This window comes from Sitophilus oryzae, unplaced genomic scaffold (assembly GCF_002938485.1).
Source record: "Sitophilus oryzae breed Bouriz unplaced genomic scaffold, Soryzae_2.0 scaffold_1508_pilon_pilon, whole genome shotgun sequence".
NCBI lineage: Eukaryota > Metazoa > Arthropoda > Insecta > Coleoptera > Curculionidae > Sitophilus > Sitophilus oryzae.
Window position 1 is genome coordinate 2,516,909 of NW_022146179.1, and position 23,371 is coordinate 2,540,279.

The 23,371-nt window shown below is 34.0% G+C and overlaps 1 protein-coding gene across 2 annotated transcripts in view; it reads right to left on the bottom strand.

The window, feature by feature from the left end:
* The window catches only part of LOC115878399 (pyruvate carboxylase, mitochondrial), a 64,760-nt gene that overhangs the window by 40,652 nt on the left and 737 nt on the right, over positions 1-23,371 (bottom strand). The window lies entirely within an intron of this gene.

Here is a 23,371-nt window from a genome sequence, read left to right on the forward strand (position 1 = left end):
TATTCCTTGCGATTGTAGATTTTCCAGGTATCGGTCTATTCGGATACCGAGCAGCAAACATGTCCGACACCTTTTGATAGCTATTTCCTTGATAATACCATTTAATCATCAATAGTTTTTCTTCGGTAGTGTTATTCGTGGCTAATATTTTTGATGTAGGTATGAGTTTTTAATAATAATAATAAAGCACTAAATAGATAAATTTCTGAAATGACAACTTCATTTGACAGTTATCTTTTACCTTAACTGGTGTTCATAAGTAAATACAGGGCCATAAGAAAGGAGAAATATTTAAAAAGAAATCGGCGATAACTCGTAAACGGGCTAATCAAAAATATCTAAAGTTATTCCTTTGAATGTGGGTTTTAGTGCTCTTCAATAAACTTAAATAGAATTATTCTCTAAAATAATTAGGGAAGTCAATAATTGACCCCATTAAAATTTACATGGGATTTCCTATGTCACGCTCGACGATGCAACACCCGGTATAATATCACGAAACGAAAGTTTGGTGCACTGTTTTTTTAACCTTGTATATAGGGTTAACTTCCTCTTCATTCTGACTACTCCTCTTAACATTTAGTAATATAATACGCAAAATAAACGTATCTATTCTGAATAATTGCTTTACGCATTTTTATATATCCATTATATTATGTAATCCAATATTTGTATTGATATGGCCCAAACAAAATGATATATTTCGATATAAACTTGAGATGTAAACCCAAAAACACTCGTTTAAATGACTAAGATATTTGATACTACGAATTATAGAATCTGGTAACTTGAGCTTTGGACTGAATAATCCAAAAAAGTATAATCATATATTTAATTAACTTTTTAAATAAAATTATCTTCTACAAACATACAGTATTTAAAATAGAGTTTTTTACATTATTTGTTGAAAAATAGCTCGCTAAAAAACGTGTCGTAAAAAATATTAGATAGGGTATAATGTAGAGTAATAATTAAAATACCTACTTAATTTTAATACAGTGTCTTCAAGAAAGCAACGGCCTAGCTAGTAGTCTAAGACTGGCTACATAAAAAACCTTATCATCATTACATGGCTAATTTTTGGTATGAAGTATCCTTTTGTGTAGCCATTATGAAATAGTCGTCTGCCAGCGCGATCCCGGGGCTTAAAGCGGGGGCGGCCAATCGAAGGGGTGAAATTTTGACACTAAAAATTCAAACAACGGATTCCGTGGGTCCACTATTTAAACTCACGATAAAATACTTAACGAATTTATTTGTTTCACTCTGTACACACAACTTATACTATTTACAACACAACTTATGCAACTACTATTACTCTAACGGTATTTCGCGGTATTTTCAAACTTCAGACTTCAGACTTTCTTCAGACTTCAGACTTCAAACTTCAAACTTCAAACTTTTAAAACTTGTCCAACTGTCAAAGTGCGGGCCTTATATACCCCCTGGCGGTTGTTTCTAGATTTTTCTAAAGAATTCTATAATTTTCTTTACTTTCTGGCGAATGCGCCAGGTTCCTCAATGCACGTTGCGGTTATGCAACCAGTAATACACCTTGACCTTAACATTGCCCCCTTCTCAAATTTGATCGTCCCGATCAAGGTTTCCTGTCTGGTATCTCTCAATCGATCCAGATGAACTACTTTCATCTTACTTCTAGGGCTGCGTTGAATCCGGTACACAACATCATTTATCCTCTTGATGACTGTATAAGGACCTTCCCATGCTGGAGTTAACTTTGGGGACCTCCCTTTCTTGCGCTGTGGGTTATATAACCATACCATATCGTCCTGTTGAAATCCCGTAGAATTAGCTCTGAGGTCGTAACGAGCTTTCATCCGGTCACTGGCTAGCGTAATCTTACTTCTCACGGCCTTATGAATTCCCAATAACCTTTCCTTCAGTTCATCCGCGTAGTCCTCTACGTTCGTGGTGCTGTCGTCTGGTGATCCGAACACCAAGTCACAAGGCAACCGTAATTCTCGACCAAATAAAATCTTCGATGGTGAAAGTCCGGTGGTGTTGTGAACTGCACTTCTATATGCCATTAGGAATAGTGGTATATGCTGATCCCAATCTCTTTGATGTTCATCCACCATTTTCGAGAGATGTTCTTCAATGGTCTTATTGAATCTCTCGACCATCCCATCAGACTGCGGATGTAAAGCTGTTGTCCTAGTCTTGTGAATACCAAGCAGATCACACATCTTCTGGAACAGTCTTGACTCGAAGTTCCTTCCTTGGTCAGTGTGAAGCTCTAAAGGAATTCCAAATCTACTGAAGACATTATTGACTATACTTCAGCTACAGTCGATGCTTCTTGGTTTGGAATGGCAAAAACTTCTGGCCATTTACTGAAATAATCCATCGCCACTAAAACGTACTTGTTGCCCTTGTGCGTTTCAGGGAATGGGCCTGCAATGTCAACAGCGATTCTTTCGAATGGCAGTCCAACGTTATATTGTTTCATTTTTCCCCTAGATCGAGTGCTTGGTCCTTGGCTGGCTGCACAAATTTTACATTGTCGACACCATTTCTTGACATCTTCGCAATAATCCACCCAGTAAAAGCGATCTCTCAGCTTGCTCAAGGTCTTGTTTACCCCAAGATGGGCTCCAGTTTTACCACCGTGAATTTCTTCCAATACCTGGGTAACTTTCTTCCTTGGTACCAGTAACTGAGTTGTTACTGTGCTGCCATCCGCACTTTCCCATGTGCGCTTTAACAATCCATTCTCAATAACCAGTGAATTCCACTGAGCCCAGAGAGCTTTGAAAACGAGCCCTCTGTCCGCAATATCCTGCCACGGTGGTCTCTCGCCGTTACCTTCCTTGAGCCGTAGTATTGCTCCGATGTCTGGATCTTCCATTTGATCTTTCCTCAATTGTGTCGTCGTCCACTGTTCATCAGCTCCAAGCTTAAAACTCCTTATTCTGATAGTGCTTTCGCGATGTTTCATTTTCTTGTCCAAGGTAGCTCGTCGTCGATCTAGGTCGTTGTCGATAATTTGTACCCGTCCTACACGGCACCCAACGGTTTTCTCTAGTTTCCCGAACACAGTCTTCTTGGTATCACCAGGTATCATCACAATTTTCGATAATATTTCTTCCATATTTCCTGGTCTCTTCTCTTTAGATACAGAAAATTCCTCATTTCCGATTTTCAGGATGTTTCTATGGTGATCAAACGAAAAACCATGTTGACTGATCACATCCATACCCATGATAAAATCATCTTCAATGTCCGCCACTAAAACGCTATGCCGAAACTTCAAATTCCCTAACTCCAATTCCATGAAAGCCTCTCCCCGTACAACGGCCATTTCCCCCGTAACTGTACGTAAATACACTCTTCTTCTAAGAGGCATCATCTTCAATCCTCGCACTGAGTTAGTCTGCACCAACGATACCATAGCGCCTGTGTCCACAGTCATTCGATTTCTTCTACCATTGACCTTCCCGTTGATCACCAAACTGTCAGCGGTTTTTCCTAGACTCCTAACGGAAAACATCCTAGGGGCTCTGTTTTCTTCAGCCAATACTCGCTCATTAGTGTTGATTTCCGGGTGCCTATGTTCTCTCGATGGTAAACGGAATCGCATTTGGACGCGGCAATCCCGTTTGATGTGGCCATTCCTGCCACATCTATAGCAACTTATGTCCTGGGATCTTCCGATGTGCCGATGTTCTCTGGATGGTGAATGGAATCGCATTTGGATGCGACAATACCGTTTGATGTGGCCATTCCTGCCGCATCCATAGCACCTCATGTCCTGGAATCTTCTTTGGTTCTCTGTCTGGGTGTTGTTGACTTACTTGTTTATTAGTAGCTCACATAGTTTGTCGAATTTTCTACACATCTCCTCCAAACTTCTGTGGGTACTCTCGGGCTGTTCCTCTACCGTTACCGATCTTATCTTCGGTCTAGGGATGGCGCTAAAAGCAGCTTCGATTTCCAGCGCCCTGACCAGTGCTTCGCTGCTGGTAGAAAATCAGGATATTTGCAGCGCCCTCTGCGCCTGATAAAGCACTGAGCAGCGAGTTCCTCCCTAAATCCTTCCGGTGCTTCAGGATACGCTAGGTGTACCAGCCGACGTAAGTCTGCTTCAAATTCCTGCAGACTCTCTTTGTTGGTCGCCATATCTTCTGTCCAGTGCAGCGACCAAAGTTTGGTATCCCTGCTGTTGGGCTGCAGGAATAGTTTGCAACAGTTCCAGGGCAGGGCCGCGCAGCGCGATGACAAGTGCCGCTGCTTTCTCCTTGTCAGTCCATCCGTTGACAGCGGCGGCTGCTTCAAACTGACGGTGGTACATTGTCCATGTCGTTTGTCCATCGTAGGTCGGGGCCTTAAGGTTCGCTGTTCCTTGGACGCCAGGTGTCTTTACTTGTACCTTGGTCTTCTGTAGGTCCATCTCCAATCTTTCTATCTTCTGCTGAAGGCGTTCCTCAAGATCTTCTACGGCTTCTTGAAAGTGGTTCTGCTGTTCCTGGCAACGTACTTCCAACATTGCTTGTTGCTGTTCCCCCAGGCTTTTCTGAAGTCGAATTTCTTGATTTTCTAAAGTTTTCTTAAGACGGTCCTGATCTTCTTGTCTTTCTTTCTGGCGGCGCGTTTCTATATCTTCTAAAATTTCCCTCCATTCATTTTTCTGACGAATTTCTAAATTACACAGTATTTTCTCAAGCCGGTCCTGTTCTTCTTGTTTTTCTTGTTGTAGTTGTAATTTTTCCTCTTCCTTATCTTTACGTGGTCTTTCTTGTTCTTCTTGTTTTTCTTGTTGTCGTTGAATTTTCAAATCTCCGAAAATGTTCTCAAGCCGGTCCTGTTCTTGTTGACGTCGTAGTTTTTCCTCTTCCTTTTCTCTTTCTAATCGGGCTCGCTCTTCTTCTCGTTCTTTACGGAGTCTTTCTTGTTCTTCTGCTTTCTCCCTTCTCATATTCTCCATAAAATCGCCTAATAGTTTGCTTACTTCCTCCATTTTCTTCGCTTGTTCCCTTGTACCAACAATAAAAATACTCTAATCCGGTCTAAAAATCTTCCAATCCACTTAATTTCTTCTTAAAATCCTCTTGAATCGCACTTCCGATACCAATTGTTACGGATTCCGTGGGTCCACTATTTAAACTCACGATAAAATACTTAACGAATTTATTTGTTTCATTCTGTACACACAACTTATACTATTTACAACACAACTTATGCAACTACTATTACTCTAACGGTATTTCGCGGTATTTTCAAACTTCAGACTTCAGACTTTCTTCAGACTTCAGACTTCAAACTTCAAACTTCAAACTTTTAAAACTTGTCCAACTGTCAAAGTGCGGGCCTTATATACCCCCTGGCGGTTATTTCTAGATTTTTCTAAAGAATTCTATAATTTTCTTTACTTTCTGGCGAATGCACCAGGTTCCTCAATGCACGTTGCGGTTATGCAACCAGTAATACACCTTGACCTTAACAATATTATAAGATACATGAGTTATAATTGCGAAAATAGCTTTTATTTATTATTAAAAAACGTGGAAAATTGTTGGCAGACATTTTTCTAGTCGCTAAAATGCCGACAGATAACGCGAAAGAGGCATGAAATTTTAAAAATTATTAAAAATAAAATTTGAAGAATGAAAAAAATTATGGCATATTTGCATGCCGATTGATGAAATGTCATATTTATTTATTTTAAAAGCATATGCAAAAGGGCAGACAAAAAGATCGTGGCTCAATCAGCTGCAGACTGTTATCAAAAGCGCGATATTACTCTATAGCGCTTTATTCAGGGAACGCTGGCCGCCTCATCCATTTAAGTATAGATAAATCATATAATATACGATTATATTATAAGTATATTTTGTTATTATTTCAATAACGATTTTTTTGTCTGCCCTTTTGCATACGGCTTTTTAAATTAATTAACAATAAACATGACATTCCACCAACCGACATGCATGTATGCGATGATTTTCTTTTGTCAAAATTCTATGCCTCTTTCGCGTTGTCTCCCGGCATTTCAGCCAGGAGAAAAGTGTCTGTCAACAATTTTACACATTTCCTAATAATAAATAAAAGCTATTTGGCAATTATAACTCGTGTACCTTATAATATTTTTAGTGTCAAAATTTCACCCTTTCGATTGGCCGCCCCCGCTTTAAGCCCCGGGATCGCGCTGGCAGACATGACTATTTCACAATGGCTACACAAAAGGATATTTCACACAAAAAATTAGCCATGTAACGATGATAAGGTTTTTTATGTAGCCAGCTCTCGGTCTATACGTTGAAACACCGGTTCCCATTAGAACATCGAAGTTAAGCGACGTAAGGCGATACTGATGGATGGACTGGTGACCGGTTTGAAACTCTGTATCGTGCTGTTGTTCAAGGGAAAGGTGTAAAATCTATTGATACACACTGCTCATTCACGCCGGTTCGAGGCCGGATGAGATCGGATATCTCGTGAGTAAGAGTTGATTTAGACACTTCCTAAGTCGGTAGGCCATTGACCATGATATGGCCGAGGACCGCGGTTCTGATTCCGCGTAAACAAAGTAGGCCCCGTGCCCAGATTAGCCCTGTCAGCAAAAAGGAGACGTTTAACTGAAATCTTTACGTTTACTTAACTTTACAGTGTCTTCAAGAAATTTTGAACATATACAATAATATACATACATATATTTTATTGATTAAATAAACGACTTAGGTAAATAAAATATATATAGGTAATATTTACTTTTGCTCAAAATATCGTCATATACCCACGCATACTTTTACCTTTTACAAAAGTTTACTATTGCGTAAACTTTGCTTTTAGGACGATCAAAATACACTACTCTCGTCTGTTGTTGCACAGGCGCAAAATATAAATATGTATGTTGTTAGAGTATTCAAAAATACGCATATAAGACCCATATTTTCAGTTAATTGCTAGTTATTTGTTGTTGTTTTCATATTTAAAATTTTTATTGTAAAATGTAAAGTACAGGGTGTCCCACTAAGAATAGCTCCTGGGTGTATCTAGGAAAATATTAGCCGCAGGGCCTGCGGAAAAAAAAATATTTATAACTAAAGAGACTTTGAGAAACTGCTTGAAATTATTTTCAAGTTTGTAAGACCGCCGCTAGAGGGTGCAACTGCTATGGAAAATTAAGTCCCTAGATATACATATATCTAGGGACTTTAATTTAACAAATATTGCGCGTTTTTTTTTCAAAAAATTAAATACGATAGTATATGTAATTTTAGATGAGAGTAAAAGTAATAAAAGCTTAAAAATTAAACGAAAACCGCATCTTAATATACTCTTTCAAACCGAAGATATTAGATATTTACACTAGAAACTAGAAGTTTTTGCTGTGAACTTTTTTTAATTTGATTTTTTTCTGTATTACAGTAATGAGCTATAATATAGTGAACATAAGCCTGTTGACGTTTAATCACTAAATTTGAATGTAAGGTCAAGGTTACACGTAGACCGATCTTCGCCAATTCAGTAGCTGTATAAGATAATCTAAAACCAACTGAAAATTATAATTATAATTTTTTTTCACAACTAAATAACTTCATATTTACCAAAACACAATTCACTCACAAAATCATCACAAAATTCAACCACCATCTTATTCAATATTATGACAGAATCTCTAGTTGGAAAAACAAATATAAATAAACCTTATCGGTCAAAAATAAGTGGCGATTATGATACTACATACTAAACTTAGTTACAAATTATTTATCAATGACATTTCTAACAAAGATTATCATTAATATAGTTTATATAATAATAAACTTGTTGTCAATTTCTGAAATTAAACAAAAATACATTTTTAAACTCATGAGTCCTTCGTGACTTTGATGCGTCGAATTAACCATTTTGACCTTAAAATTTTAACTGATATTGCATGTCATAAAGGTAGATAAGAGTAGACTCTTCGAGGTGGCTATCAGCCTGATCCACCATATGTTGTGGTAATCTTCTAATCCTTAAACTACATTCTGCAGTCCTATCATTTTCAAAAAGTCTAGCAACTTGGAGATAGACTGAATTTCTCCTCCATATTACTCTCTGTCGATAGCCTATCATTGCCTATTAAAAAGAATCATACATTTGCCAAGCTGTCACACCGACATAAAATGTGTTCTGTCGTTTCTTTTTCAGATTGACCAAACCTGCACACGGCTTCGTCAGTTAATCATATTACCTTTTAGATACATGCCTCAACTTACAATGCCCTCTATGTAGAATGTAGAATGAGTAAGAGGGGGGTTAAAGATCTATTGTGTCCCCCTTCCTTGAGTCATCACACAATCTATAACCCATCATCAGGGCCGTTCCTGGCGAGCGTGCAGTGCGTGCACGCACGTAGGCGCAACATTTTGGGGCGCAAAATCGAAGGGTCAATCAGTACTTTGTAACAAAAAACCGATACGCTTTCTTGCCAATAAACAAATACTTAAACATAGGATAAAGTTTGCTTAGCGTCTTTTTGGCGTTGGCCGTACCGAATAAACAAGTCTAGGGCAATCTGTCAGCAACATATTGATCTCATCTATTTATTTTTCATTTTATGGAAAGCACTATTCATTAAAATGTTGTATCCTATGTTATAGAGCTTATTTCTCTCTACAATTTCCTGTCTCACAATGTACCGTTTGTGTCGGGGAAGGGTGATCCCTTCCCCGACACGAGTTTCATAGTTATCGATTTTCGAAAGAAATCAGTACATGTATATTATTTCGTATATTTTTCATTTTATTGATTTTATGGAAAGCACTGTTCATTAAAATGTTGTATCCTATGTTATAGGGCTTGTTTCTCTCTACAATTTCCTGTCTCACAATGTACCGTTTGTGTCGGAGAAGGGATCATAGTTTTATTGTTGTCTATTTTCGAAAGAAATCAGTACATGTATATTATTTCGTATATTTTTCATTTTATTGATTTTATGGAATGTACTGTTCATTAAAATGTTGTATCCTATGTTATAGGGCTTGCTTCTCTCTACAATTTCCTGTCTCACAAATTACTGTTTGTGTCGGGAAAGGGATCATAGTTTTATAGTTGTCGATTTTCGAAAGAAATCAGTACATGTATATTATTTCGTATATTTTTCATTTTATTAATTTTATGGAAAACACTGTTCATTAAAATGTTGTATCCTATGTTATAGGGCATGTTTCTCTCTACAATTTCCTGTCTCACAATGTACCGTTTTTGTCGGGGAAGGGATCATAGTTTCATAGTTGTCTATTTTCGAAAGAAATCAGTACATGTATATTATTTCCGATTTTTAGTTTATTGTTTTTATGTATTTCATTTAAAATGGGTCAGTTTTTTTCTCGAGCACTATTTTTGTTACTAAATATTTTTGTGGTTTTGTTTGTTTTATTTATTTAATAAATGTTTTTATACTTTAATTAGAATAGTTTTTTTACATTTCCAATTACATGTTGCTCGTTTGTCGCAGAATATAAATTCTTTAAATTTTGGAGATTAGGATTAAAATATATAGTTGATTTAAATACAAAAAGGGCGCACCAAAGAATGCTGCACGTAGGCGTCAGATACCCCAGGAACGGGCCTGCCCATCATACCCTTGTTGTAGAGGGGATGTTCCGGAATAAAATAGCATCTTATTTCCGCGCCATTATATCTCCAAGAACAGCAGCTTCAAGTAGGTACTTTTTCCATTTTTCATAAGGAAAGAAAATGTTGGACAAGAAATCAAGAATATTCTGGAAATGTGAACATAAACAATGAGAATCTTAAGTTAGATCAATAACGTTCCTAAATGGATTTACGATATAATCCGAGAAATCTAATTTATCCCTCAAAATATCATATTTATCATATTAGAACTTTCTATTTACATTTTTTAATACGTTATCATCAGGTATCTCACTGGAACAACAACCAAAACTGTTATTTCGGTCTTTTCGATATTCCGGTTCATCCGGTCTTCTGGTTAGGGTTAAGTTAGGTTAGGTTGTTACGTTTAGCGTCAATACAATAAAAAATGCGGAACGGATATGGAATGGAAACGGAAGGTATAGTGAGAATCAACCTTTATCCAATCAACGACAGATATTTAGGAAATAATGTTTCTTTTTAAACTAATTATTGGTAAAAATGAATAACTTGTACTGTTTTTAAAAAGTAAATGAAAGTTACTTAGTGATAGGTATTTAAGTCTTGAGTCTATATTAAATGTATAATATAATTCTGCCGTCCTAACGAAAAACGCAGTAACTCGAAAAAGTAAGTTTTGGGGAAAATAGGTTTTACTGTTTGTTCCCCCATACAATATATATACATTACATAGTTCAATATTGCACCAGAAAAGTTAAAATCACATTAGATAAAAGGTTTTATATTCGAAGATTATTATTTATAAATCGTTCTAAATATCACTCTGTAAATGTTAAATATATTAACCAATTTACCTTACCCCGTAAGGTAATATTTTTACCTTATTACCGGTTATTTAGTTACACAACAATAAAATTAAAAACTAAACTACCGTATAAATTTAAAATTTTAATTATAAACAATTTTAAATATTAAGTTAAAACAAATTTTAATTTTATTTTTTTTAGCCAGTAAGTTGAATCCTTGTGTTGAATCTACTAGCTAGATCAATGCCCTCTATAAAAGATCAGCCTACGGGCGGACTTTTGTTTACTTCATCAGCTGTACATATTTAGATATTGGGTTAGATTCTGTATTCATATTTTGTCGGTTGATTTTTGGTATTATTTGTTATTGTAGTGCAAAAAACTAATTATATTGGTGTTTAAGTGACATGAAGTACTACCAGATATATGGTTACTATGATGGTCAGTCTGTTTCTCATAAAAAACACGAAATATTACACGTTTTGTTAAGTGCTTTAACCTAAAAGTGCTCATAAATTTTTTATTTATCGTGATTTTTGTGTGTGTTTTTTAAGACTCTAACAATTCATCAATAAAGCTTAAGTGGAGTGTGTTTTTGGTGCTATGCCTCATCTTTATTGTGTTCCTGGTGGGAAGGATAGTTATACTAGGCAGCTTAAAGTATCCGGAAGAGCAAGAAAAGTGGGTACGAGTTATAAATCAAGACAATTCTATTGAAAATATCTTTAATAAATTTAAAAATAATATTCTCCCAGGATGGTATTAGAGAAAACTGGACAATTATGTTTATTTTATTCATATTGTGGAATCCCCACTCCAAGTGTTGTTGGTTCAGCTTCGATAGATTCAAACACGTAAGATAAACACGTAAGTAGGTATTATGATCTAGGGAAAAATAAAGAATATGTGTATTAAAGATCATGAAAAAGATTATTATTTTGAATTCAAAATTGAAAAAGATTTTTGTAAAGACAAGAATGATAAAGTTTAAAAGAAGAATGTGTTTTTGTTTGATAATATAATGTATGTAAAGCATAACATATATTTGTTCAGTAATTTTACTGAATAGTGTTGATTATTTATAATACCAAATTAATATCAAATATTTAAGTGATGCCTGAATACAATATGAATAAAATAACAATAAAATTGGTATATTTGCAATACAAACTTAAGTTTTAAGAATAAGGGTGTTACTAAAAATTCTAAGAAATTCATATTTCTTTGTTTTAATTGGTTGAATGTTATTTACATTTTATGTAAGAATTATACCGTATCACCGAAAAAAATCGGCGTCTAGTTGGCTTGGAAATGAACATCGATGACATTCCCTAAATAATTGTACACATAAAATAATTAACTAGAATTTTACAATATTGAAAAATTTGATATTCTTGAACCTTGTTTCTAAATATTCTAAATTTTTTGATTTTCTTGGGATTTAGGTTCGGGAAAAACGCTGATTAAGTTTTCATTTGGTTTTTCATTATTTTTATTTGGTTAAAAAAAAACGTTTTGGCTAACATTATAGCCTTCATCAGTGTTGTGTCATATGAAAAAAATAGTGTCGAATATAATCCAAAAAATTACATATAAAATATTCACACCACGCACCACATAATGTTTACTGCGTACTCCATAGTCAATGTAGATAGTTTTAGTGTTAATAATAATAATTCTAAAAAATATGTGATCATCTTTTGATAAGTTTATATTAGTTTATTAATTGCAGTAAACATTATGTGGTGTGAATATTTTATATGTAATTTTTTGGATTATGTTCGACACTATTTTTTTCATATGACACAACATTGATGAAGGCTATAGTTAGCCGAAACTTTTTTTTAAACCAAATAAAAATAATGAAAACCCAAATGAAAACTTAAATCAGCGTTTTCCCGAACCTAAAAATCCTAAGGAAATCAAAAATTTTAGAATAATTTTACATATAAAATGCCAGCGATTTTCATTTCATAGCCATCGCTGACGCCTTTTTTTAGATGATATTGTATTATTTGTAAATATAATTTTTCGAACATTGATACTTGGAAAATATACATATAAATTTTGTTAATTAAATGCAAATAATAATACATCACTATTAGTAGATATTGAATGTTTTTGTTAAATTAGATCGATTTTAAACCCCAAAATTTAAAATATATTTACATTTTACCCAATATCTTATGTAATACATTATTTGTATATTGTAAAACATTTGCTGCATTTGTATGGTTCATAGTTTATTTGCCAAAGAATTTATTACTATAAATAGGTGTATATGTTGTAGTTATTAACTGTATATTATGTATATTTCATGTAAACTATATCATTTTTAAAATACAAACCAAAAATCTGAGGAATAATTATGTTTTCCATGTATTCTACAACATATTTATTAATCCGTAGTATCTAACTAGTGTGACGTCATAAATCTCGCCCCAAGGCTGTTCTATTAGAGACGGCATTGGCTAGATATGTGTTATCTGTGCTACTAGTAACAATACCGGGTGCGTCTCAAAAATGGCTCACCCCTATAATTTTTTTTATTTTTTCAGTTAAATCAACGAAATTTGGTATGTTAGTATGACATAAATTAGGATTGATTGACGTATTCATTTGTTTTCGGACACTTCCTGTTTCACCGGAAGTGACTTTAACTTTTGATTTTTAAATGGCACTGTCGGTGTTTTTTTTTACTTTATTCGATAGAAAAAAGAAAACACTCTGAATAGAATGACATATCATATTTCAACTTTTGACATTTTTACATATGGTTTATTTGAAATTATGACAGGCATAACGAAAATTTGACTCAAAATACCAAGTGTGTGGTATCAAATTATTCGTAAAAAAATGCTTTTTCTAAATATGTTAATGAGCCCCCTCGTTCCATTTGAAAAAACTCGAAATATGATTAAAAATACGATTTGGACATTTTTTAACCGGCCAAGACAAGACACTAAAAACATTAGACGATCAAATCTATTTTCCCATGACTCCTAGATTATAAAATAGTGTTTTTAACATAGCCATGGCACACTAGAATGAAATTTAAAATACGATTTTTTATTAAGCGAGAATGTCAAAAGTCATTCGATTCAGAATGTCATTTTCTATGGAATAAAGTAAAAACATACCAAGAGTGCCATTTAAAAATCAAAAGTTAAAGTCATTTCCGGGGAACAGAAAGTGACCAAAAACAATTGAATGCGTCAATCAGTCCTAATTTATGTCATATACTAGCATACCAGATCTCGTTTTTTTTTATCAGAAAAAATATAAAAATTATAGGGGTGAGCTACTTATGAGATGCACCCCGTATATATGCCGAAAGAAATTGTTAAAATTATCTAATGTAAAAAAATAATTATTACTACCTAATATAAATATTATAAAACAAAATGTTAAATATGTTGATGTGTGCTTCTGTGTTGATGGCTACAGTAATAATATACTACAAATCCTTAGTCCCACCTACCATAGTCTCACCATGATGAAGATGTAAACGAAACCACCGTGGTGCGCACCGTCGCGTCGCTTAGATAGCGTACCCATCAAATTTGGTCGCGATCGAACGACAACTTTTGGCGTTTCTTACGTCAAAACTAACTGTCATAGTGACACGTCTCGTACACGGTCAAGTTGGCCTTGGTCCAATCTCGACCAAATGTCCAAATCGACATACCATATTTCATTTAAATCGGACGCGCGATTTGTTTATTTGATTCATTGAATCAAATTGAAGACCCATCTCAACTTCCTCGTTAGTTCGTGTGTCAAGGCCGGATCGTCTCAAGAACGTGTCGTGTCAACACGGTGTCATGTCACGGCCTTGAATTTTTAGTCTCATCGCACGTAAAGGCCTGTTTACATACGTGCAATACGGTGCAATGGCAATTTTAGTTGCCCGAACGCATGCGCACCTCACACTTTTCGATCAGCTGATGCAATTTTCATTGCATTGCATGGAATTAGAACACGCGCTAATTTGATTGCACGTAGCATGCAATTTTTGCTTCTACCTACCAAAAAAATCAAATTTATAATTAAGATAATATAGTTTCTGTTTTACAATTCATGTTATAGGTACAAATAATAATAAACCAAGATACAAACTCAAACTACAAAATCTCAAAACCTTTAATAAGACATACACAACGATACCTCGAAGATAAAATAAAAAAATAAATGAAACAGTTGTTATATTCATTTTATTTAGGTTGGCACAATAGATTCTCAAAATCATGGCATGTATTTTAATGCACCCTATGTAAACGGTAAATTGCACGTGCAACCGAATTGCATGCCATTTTTAAAAATTGCGTTGCATCCAATTGCATCTAGTGTAAACACCGTTTAAAGAAATTTCAGTTCAATAATTAATTTCAGTACAAAATCTATCAAAAAAATAATGATATCCTATATTATAATATTCATATAAACTTAGAATTTATCAATTCCACTGGATATTCAAAAATATTTATTTGTCCAAATTTCCATTTTTTAGGAGGTTAATGAATTATTAATAATAAACAATTTCTGAGAATTATTATTAACTGGAATCATATTGAATCTATCAGATGCATTCACTTTAACAATTTTACTATTTATGAAATATTCCAATTAAGCAATGCGAAAATATAAATCTAATAATAATAACTATTTAATATAGTACTGATAACACAATCAAAGTTAATTTTATGTTTAGTGTATTTACCTTGTGAATAAATTACCTGAAAAAATCATAAAAATAAGTTGACCAACCAAATAAAATACTCATATAAATTGACATAATATATCGGGCTCAAGGCTGTGTTAACTTCTTTTAGTAAATTAATTATGTATTTGTATATAGTGAAAGCACGTGATTCCTACAAAACGTAACATTATCGACTTATGGTTGAATATCTGCAGCAGGAATATTAATAATGTATTGCAGTGCATATACAGGGTGCGTCACAAATAAGTGCAAATATTTTCAAGACTGATAGATCTCGATATAATAAACATATTTCTCTTTGCCGTTTTTCAAATAAATAAAAAAAATTAAAAAGTCGGTTTTTTGCTAAAAATTTGAGAACCACTGGAGCTTTTCTGGGTTTTCTTTCTTTTAAGATTAATCTATAACCTATGTTGCCATATTATCAGTTCTGCATTCCAATAACTGCACTATTAAAAACTAAAATACTTAAATATTATGACAAAGCCACTATCTTAATATTATTTCAATGTAATCAACATCGAAGCTGCGTAAAATAAATAGTGAAAACTTCTAATTTCTGCCGTATAGACCGAAGAACTAGTACCTATACTTGAAAAATGGATAAAAAATCAGAGAAATAGTAATATAATATCTGAAAAAAAACTGTTGACTGACCTTTAGACGTGAAATGTCTCTGGAACGAAAAAAACAACCTGTCAAAAAAGTTTGTATAGCATAAAAGTCAAATTTAGTGATTACCACAGCCACTGTGACATAAAGAGAAGACATGTGGCTATCTATTTCAAAAATTAAATTGTTCAAATGTCGTATAATAATGGCGGTAGCTGTCATGGAGTTGAGCGATTAAAAAATTATCATAAATCAACTTTTTCAAATAGAAACACACATTTTTTTATTTCACTAGTGCAAAGGTTTTCCAATTCGTTACTTTTTGAGTATACATGTTCCTATCTCTCCTCCTTCCTATTACTCTATAGGTTTGTTCCAACCAGCATTTCGGGATCGTTTCGAAATCGTACTGGAATCGGTTTTCTTGCACTTTGTTAGCATGCGCGGACTTCGAATAGTTTCGTGACGGTGCAAAAAGCATTGGAACACTTTGTGGATTGTTTTAGGGACTGTCAAAAGTGTCAAGCGTGCGTGTATCGATCGTTTTTTTTTGTTTAGAATTTCATAACATCACCCTATTATTTTTGTATGCAATTTGCAACAATAATAATTATTATTCTTGAAATGAACAATCAGAATCCAGTAGTTGTTGGTAAGTGTTGTTTCAACTGTATACTCACTTACCTATCCTCTCTTTTATGATCCTGTTATGCGTAGTTTCCTGTTATTTCATTGCAGTGGTAGAATCTTTGAACATTATTTTATAAATAAAAAATTAATTAAAATTTCACAACACAAACTCACAAGCAAAAGTATAACGCACACGTATTCGAATTCGTAAAAAATAACCAAGGCAGAAGCATCAGCCTGACGCCGAACCAGAATCAGCTGTTAAAAATCTGTTCTCACAGCGTGTCCCCAACATGTTTGTGACTTCTTCCAAACCGGTGTAAATGCGCAGGTCTCAAATAATGCAGTTTCTTGTCGATTTCAAACATGTTTCAAACTGTCTGTGCAAACAGCGAATTCCCAACTCTTCTTTTTTGATCTAATAATACCACTAATTTTAACTCCAACGTAATACCAAATAAAGAAGAAAACGAACAGGGAATTAACCAAAGACATCTTTTAATGTTTTTGGTTTTGTTCTTTTTAATGTTTTAATGTTTTGTAATTTTGATTCTTGGGCCTGACCCGTTCCTCCATCAGCTCTTCTAGGTCGGTGTCTGTATTCGAAAATTCGGACGCCTCAGATTCTTCGGCAGATTCCAAATCGCTCATTTCTTTTCTTTATTTTTTGAAGAAAAGAACACTAAACAAAAACAACAGACGTTTTGTATGTTAAGTTTACCAATATTAATGACGTCGGGTCGCAATACGCATGCGCCGGACACTTTACTTGCAAAAGATCCGCGCACAGGTCTGACTGTCAGCTAACAATCAGAATTTTCTGTGCGAACAGCGTACTGTTGGTTAGAAACCAATCAAAAATTTCTGTGCGAACGCTTTTTACCCTATTGCGCATGATTATCTGTTGGAAATATGTTTCTTACAGCTGTGAGAACAAACCTAATTTGGACCATGTACCAAAATTACCGTTCTGAAATCGTAACTACACGATCCCAAGGTAGGTTGGTACGCAAATAGGATCGTCCGATAACCGTCAAATCTCGGTTGGAACACATTTGAATTAATGCGCACGAGCGTGATCGTTGGGTGACGGTTCTGCGGCGGGTTGGAACAAACCTTATAAGAGTATGGTGACATTATGATATCGCATTTATGGTGACTCTCCATGTTGTTCTGTCTTGTGCAGTACTTGGCCTCGTGCAGACTATGACCTATTATTGTCTTCATTTGGTCCACCCAACGGTTTGGAGATCTCCCTCTAGGACGTTTGCCATTCACTTTTCCCTCCACAATTAGTTTTTCTCGGCCATTGATGTTCCTGGATATGTGGCCAAAGTATCTTAAATATGACTGATTTATTGATATCGACAGTCTAGATTCGATATTCAGTTGTTCTAGTATTGAAATATTTGTACGGTGAGCTGTGTACGGTATTCGCAGCATCCGTCTATAACACCACATTTCAAAAGCATCGATTTTACGTTTCATTTAGAAAGTCTAAGGTATTTTCGTCATTTCAGACCAATGGGATAAAATGTATTTAACACGTGGTCTCTGGCATCCGTAACTCTGTGTATGTAGTTTAAGGCCACCTTTGGTTGAAAATCTTAAAAAATGGACAAAATTCATTTAGTAAGTCTGCTCCTCATTTGTAGAGTACATAACTAGTACTAGTTTAGCAAATAGTAATACAATTTTGAAAGTTCTATAGTCGAATGGCTCTCATCAACAATAGTGTCCAAAATTTTTTCATGATTTAAACTTGAGCAAAACTTAGAAGTCCATACAGGCAGGCCACTTTTTACACCACAGTTTTAATAGTCGATAGGCCACCATGTATATTACAGTACTGATAATAATATTAATTACCTCTTTATGTATTCAGTAATTAATGTAGGTACGGTAGCGTTCGTAATGCGACAATTGGAAAAAAACTATTTTTAACTTGAAATTTTTCACTATTTCTCAGATAAGTTGCCAGATATTTTATAACGCATCGTTGACGAACCTTTTGAACAAAAATAAATGTTCAAACGAACCAATTCATTGCGGTATTGAAGAGCATGTATAACTGAGCTATTTGTGTAATAACCGAAAATGATATCTTAAAGAGGCGAACAGAGGTTAAAAAAGAATATTTCGATAACGAATATTTAATAATACGGCGATAGCGAATGTTTAATAATATTTGTATATTATGTATAATTTAATTAATAATAGAATTAGGCAAGATAATAAGTGAAATAAGTAGCCAACTATCGAGGCCTAAATTTTACACCTCACTGAATGTACGGTCTTTTTACTGTACTTTATAGTTTGTACTAATGCTGATTTGAAAAAGCATCACCAATCTACTTTACTACTTAACAAAACCTGTTTTTTAATATTTACAATTTTTTTATATCTGTTGTATAAAATTTAATCAATTTTATAATAAATTATTATAAATAGTTTCTATAATTGTCCTGTCGATGTTTTCCGTTTTAAGCCAACGCTAAGTGAAGGAATGACTGTATATTTTTAGCATTTTTACAGGAAAATGTTTTGAGTATATGCGTTTGGTATAATTGGTATACAACTTAGGTTGTGGAACCTCCAGTTCCAAAAAAGCTGCTTTTTCAATTTTTGGCACACATTTTTTGTCTCATTCAGAGCTATAAGTTATTGCGATTTACCTTTCGATAAATTTTAGTTATCAATATGTCTACAATTAGCGATATAGATAGTTATTTATGTCGTGTTATATAGATAGTTATCGATAATTAGCGATATAGATATAGATAAATTATTATATAGATAAATTTTAGTTATGGGCATGTCGATAATTAGCGATATAGATATAGATAGTAAATCTATATATCGATATCTATCAATAAGTCAGTTTACTATAGATAACTATCGAAAACTCAGTTTACTATATCAATAAGTCAGTTTACTATAGATAACTATAGATAGCTATCGATATATCGATAAATCATCATCATCAATTTCAGCTTATTCTATTATCTCACAGTTATGGTGTAGCCTCGCTTACATATACCCTCGTTGTAGTTGGCATCATTGTTGTCTATTGTTAGCTATGTGGGCCCAAGATATGCCTGCTATTTCTTTTTGGTCTTCTTCTGTGTCTCTTAATTCCTCGTGGGTACTATACTATAATTTTTGTGGTCCATCTGTGGTCCGTCCTTCTTGACAGGTGTCCTGCCCATAGCCATTTGAGGGATTTGACTCTGTGGATGACATCTATTACCTGGATCTTTTGTCGTATCCACTATATTCTTTTACGGTCTTGTTGGTTATTCCCGGCATATTTCGTTCCACTGAGCATTGTGCGACCTGCAGTTTTCTTATAATGTCCGTTTTAAGGTTGATTCTCACTATACCTTCCATATCAGCTCCCTTCCGTTTGCCTTCTGTTTATATAAAATATTATATCATGTAAATGAATAGGACAATACACACTATACGCTCCGTTTCTCTTCCGTGCCATATACTTTCCCTTCATACATGACGGACGGACTGAAGGGTATCGGAAACAGTGTTGTCAAGCTCTTACATTTGTAGCAGCTCTGTTAATATTTTGCTTATATTTATTCATCCTTAATAGTCTAGGAGCTAGCCCATGTCACGTGTGCCGTTGTATGTCCCCTAAATTTTGTTGCAAGGATTTGTTAAGCACCTCTAGGAGTAATTGACAAAATTGGTCGCCATATTTTAAAATGGCTGCCAAATTCTAAATTTTTTTTGACTATCTATATTTCCGTAAAAAGTGCTCCGATTTTGTATTTTTAAAGATCAACTTACTCCTCTTATGAAGAAAAAAAATGTAATTAATTTACTGACAAATTTATTAGTTATTGGGATATTTTTAACATTTGCACTTAGCGGAGGAATTTGGAATATTTTCTTTAATTTTATTGAAATTACACATTCTTATGAGTAATTTAAAGAATTATTTATTGCAGTCATACTTTGTTGTTTGGGTATCCCGGAAAAAAGATTCTGTCACTGCATCTATTCCCATTTACCTGGGTGGCGTTGTTAAAGATGGTCAGCCAAGGTGTTTCAGTATAAAGAATGGCAGAATTGAAGAAGAACGTACGTTGGAATCTGATCATGAAGAAGCGGATGACAGAATGCTAACCCATATTTCTCATATGACACTGACTACAAACGTAAAGAACTTAGTTATTTGTTCTACCGGTACTGATGTTTTTGTTAGTGCACTTTACCACTACTTGCAGAAGTGGAAAAGTACAGGACTTAAAGAGCTTTATGTTGCCTTTGGAGTAGGAAAAACGTTTCGGTATATTCCACTTCACTCGTTTGATGGCAGATTACCACTTAATGTTTTAACAGCTTTACCTGCTATTCATTCTTTAACCAGTTGCGACACTACAAGCAAGGTTAGTACAAAATTAGCAGCTCTGAAAATAGCAGAATCGTATGCTGAAAAGCTCTTGTTAGAATTTGGTAAAGAGCCATTAAATGAAGAAATGGAAAAACACGCAGAAACATTTTTGGTTCGTGCACTTTCATCACCACTTGAGTACAATAGATAAGTTGCGTTTCCATCAGTTCCATCATAAAAAATTACGAAACTTTCAAGATTTGGCCCCTACTTCAAGATCAATCCGTCTTCACATAAAACGGAGCTACTTGCAATGCTACAAATGTTCAAATGGATTCATGCTTTGGAACCATGTGAAAAACTTAATCCGTTGAACTATGGTTACATAGAAAAAGATGGTATTTTGATTCCACAAGTAACAGACGACCCAAAGAACCCTGAAGACTTTCCTAGTCCATGTAGTTGCCAGATGTGATTCAGAGAAACTGTATGTCTCTGTAGAAAATTAAAAATAATGTGTTGCGACTTTTGTAAATGTAAAAGTAGTGTTTTAGACCAATGCAAGAACCCTCATACATAAGTTAGTAAGTTTTCTGCTTAAACATCTTAATTTTTTGCATTTGAAAAATTATACTTGGTTGGCTACGTCTCTCGTAGTATCGAACTATCCTTATCTCTATAGTATCTTTGTGAAATACCTATGAAACATTGAAAACCAACGTTATACTACGATTCACGATGGTGTTTGCTGTTCACAGGTCACAGCACAGCTTTTTGAGTTTTTAATGCCACTTATTCACAATTATCACGGGTTTGAGTAAATAAGACTTAAATTAAACTCACAAGATAGCAATAATTACTTTGAAAATGGACGCTTTAAATACTTTTCTTTTAAATATACTTTTATTATTTTGAAACGAGTTTTTCTTAGTGTATGTATGTGATCAATCGTGCTGAAGCCGCTTCTAAAGCCTGCTTGTTCTCGTGGTTCTGCAGCGTCTAGCATGTATAGCGTGTTTGATATATTGACGTATCGATAATTTTGAAATCAAATATTGTTATTCGATATATTATATAGATATACATTCGATAGTTAGGTACCAATATATGGGAAAAAACTGTCCCTAATCCTAATAGTAAGTACCTCAACATGTATTCAACCAAAATTCAGATTTTAAAATAGGTAAATAAAAATATACCCACAAAAATAAATTTCTATATATCTATAACTATCCATATATCGTTTTCAATAACAAATTACGATAACTTTTTTTAAGAATCGTAATGCCCATCCCTAATGGATACAGTTGTTTAATACCAAGCTACATATTTAAAATTGACAGTTTTCAATTGAAATATCAATAACATTGCATGTCTAATATTTTTTATGGATGAAAAAGTAACAAAAAAATACGAATAAAAAAGAAAAACATGTCTATATGCATGTATGCACAGAATCGACGATTCTTATGCCAAAGTTCCCTGTTAATTGTAAACAAAAACCAACATGAACTTTGCCACATAAACTTTTAATAAATCTTGGATTAAATTATCGAAAGGACTTTGAATGATTGGAATGAAAAATTATTTGTTGATCAAATTGACCTCTTTGAGACCCTCAGCCGAGACAACAGGGGAACTTTCTTTAAAAAAAAAGACTTTTTTTCAAACGTCACAAAAGTATTAATTTTTGCTACGTGATATAGTATGTATGTAATAAATAATTTAACCGCCTAGGCATAGTAAAGCACTTTTACGCCTAAGCATAAAAGTACGAAAATATATTATTAAACTGACATAAAGTGTCAAATTCAACGAGTGTAAACATAGTTTCTCAATTTACAGGGTGACTCTTAAATAAGTGCAAATATTTTCAGGGCTGGTAGATCTCGATAAAAGAACCTAACCTAACCTAACCTAACCCAGTTATTGAAGTTTTAAAAATTAAAAAAAAAAATTTTTTTTTGAAAAAATTTTGAGAGCCACCGGATTTTTTCTGTATTTGCAACATAGGGAGGTTCTGAATGAAGCTTTAGCATTAAACTTCATTCAGAACCTCGCAATTAGTGGGATAAATTAGTGGTTTCAATTACACTTCAAATTTTGTCTTGACGGGTGCTAATGAAAGACCAAAATGACATTCGTCGCAAATTTTGAAGTATAATTAGTGGAAAAGTTAAAGTTTGTTAACTTTTTCCACTAATTTTAAATTCCTAGGTACCACTAATTTTAACGTTCTGAATGCTTACATTGACATTAGATGAACAAACTTCTATGCTAATTGAAACCACTAATTTATTCCTCTAATTGCGAGGTTCTGAATGAAGCTTTATTCAGTACCTTGAAATTAGTGGAATAGATCTGAATCCTTAATTTAGCATATAAATTATTGTTATACAGGGTGAGTGTTAAATAAGTGCAAATATTTTCAGGGCTCGTAGATCTCGATAAAAGAAACATATTTCCTCTTTACCGTTTTTTAAATAAGTCCAAAATAACCGAGTTATTAAAATTTTTGGCGTAAATTTTGGCAAACGAGTTTTTTGGCTTAAATTTTGAGAACCACTGGTTCTTTGCTGGGTTTTCGTTCTAGTAAATTTAATCCGCTACCTATGTTGCAATATTATCAAGAAATTAGGTTTTTCAACTAAAAAATTTCCCAAA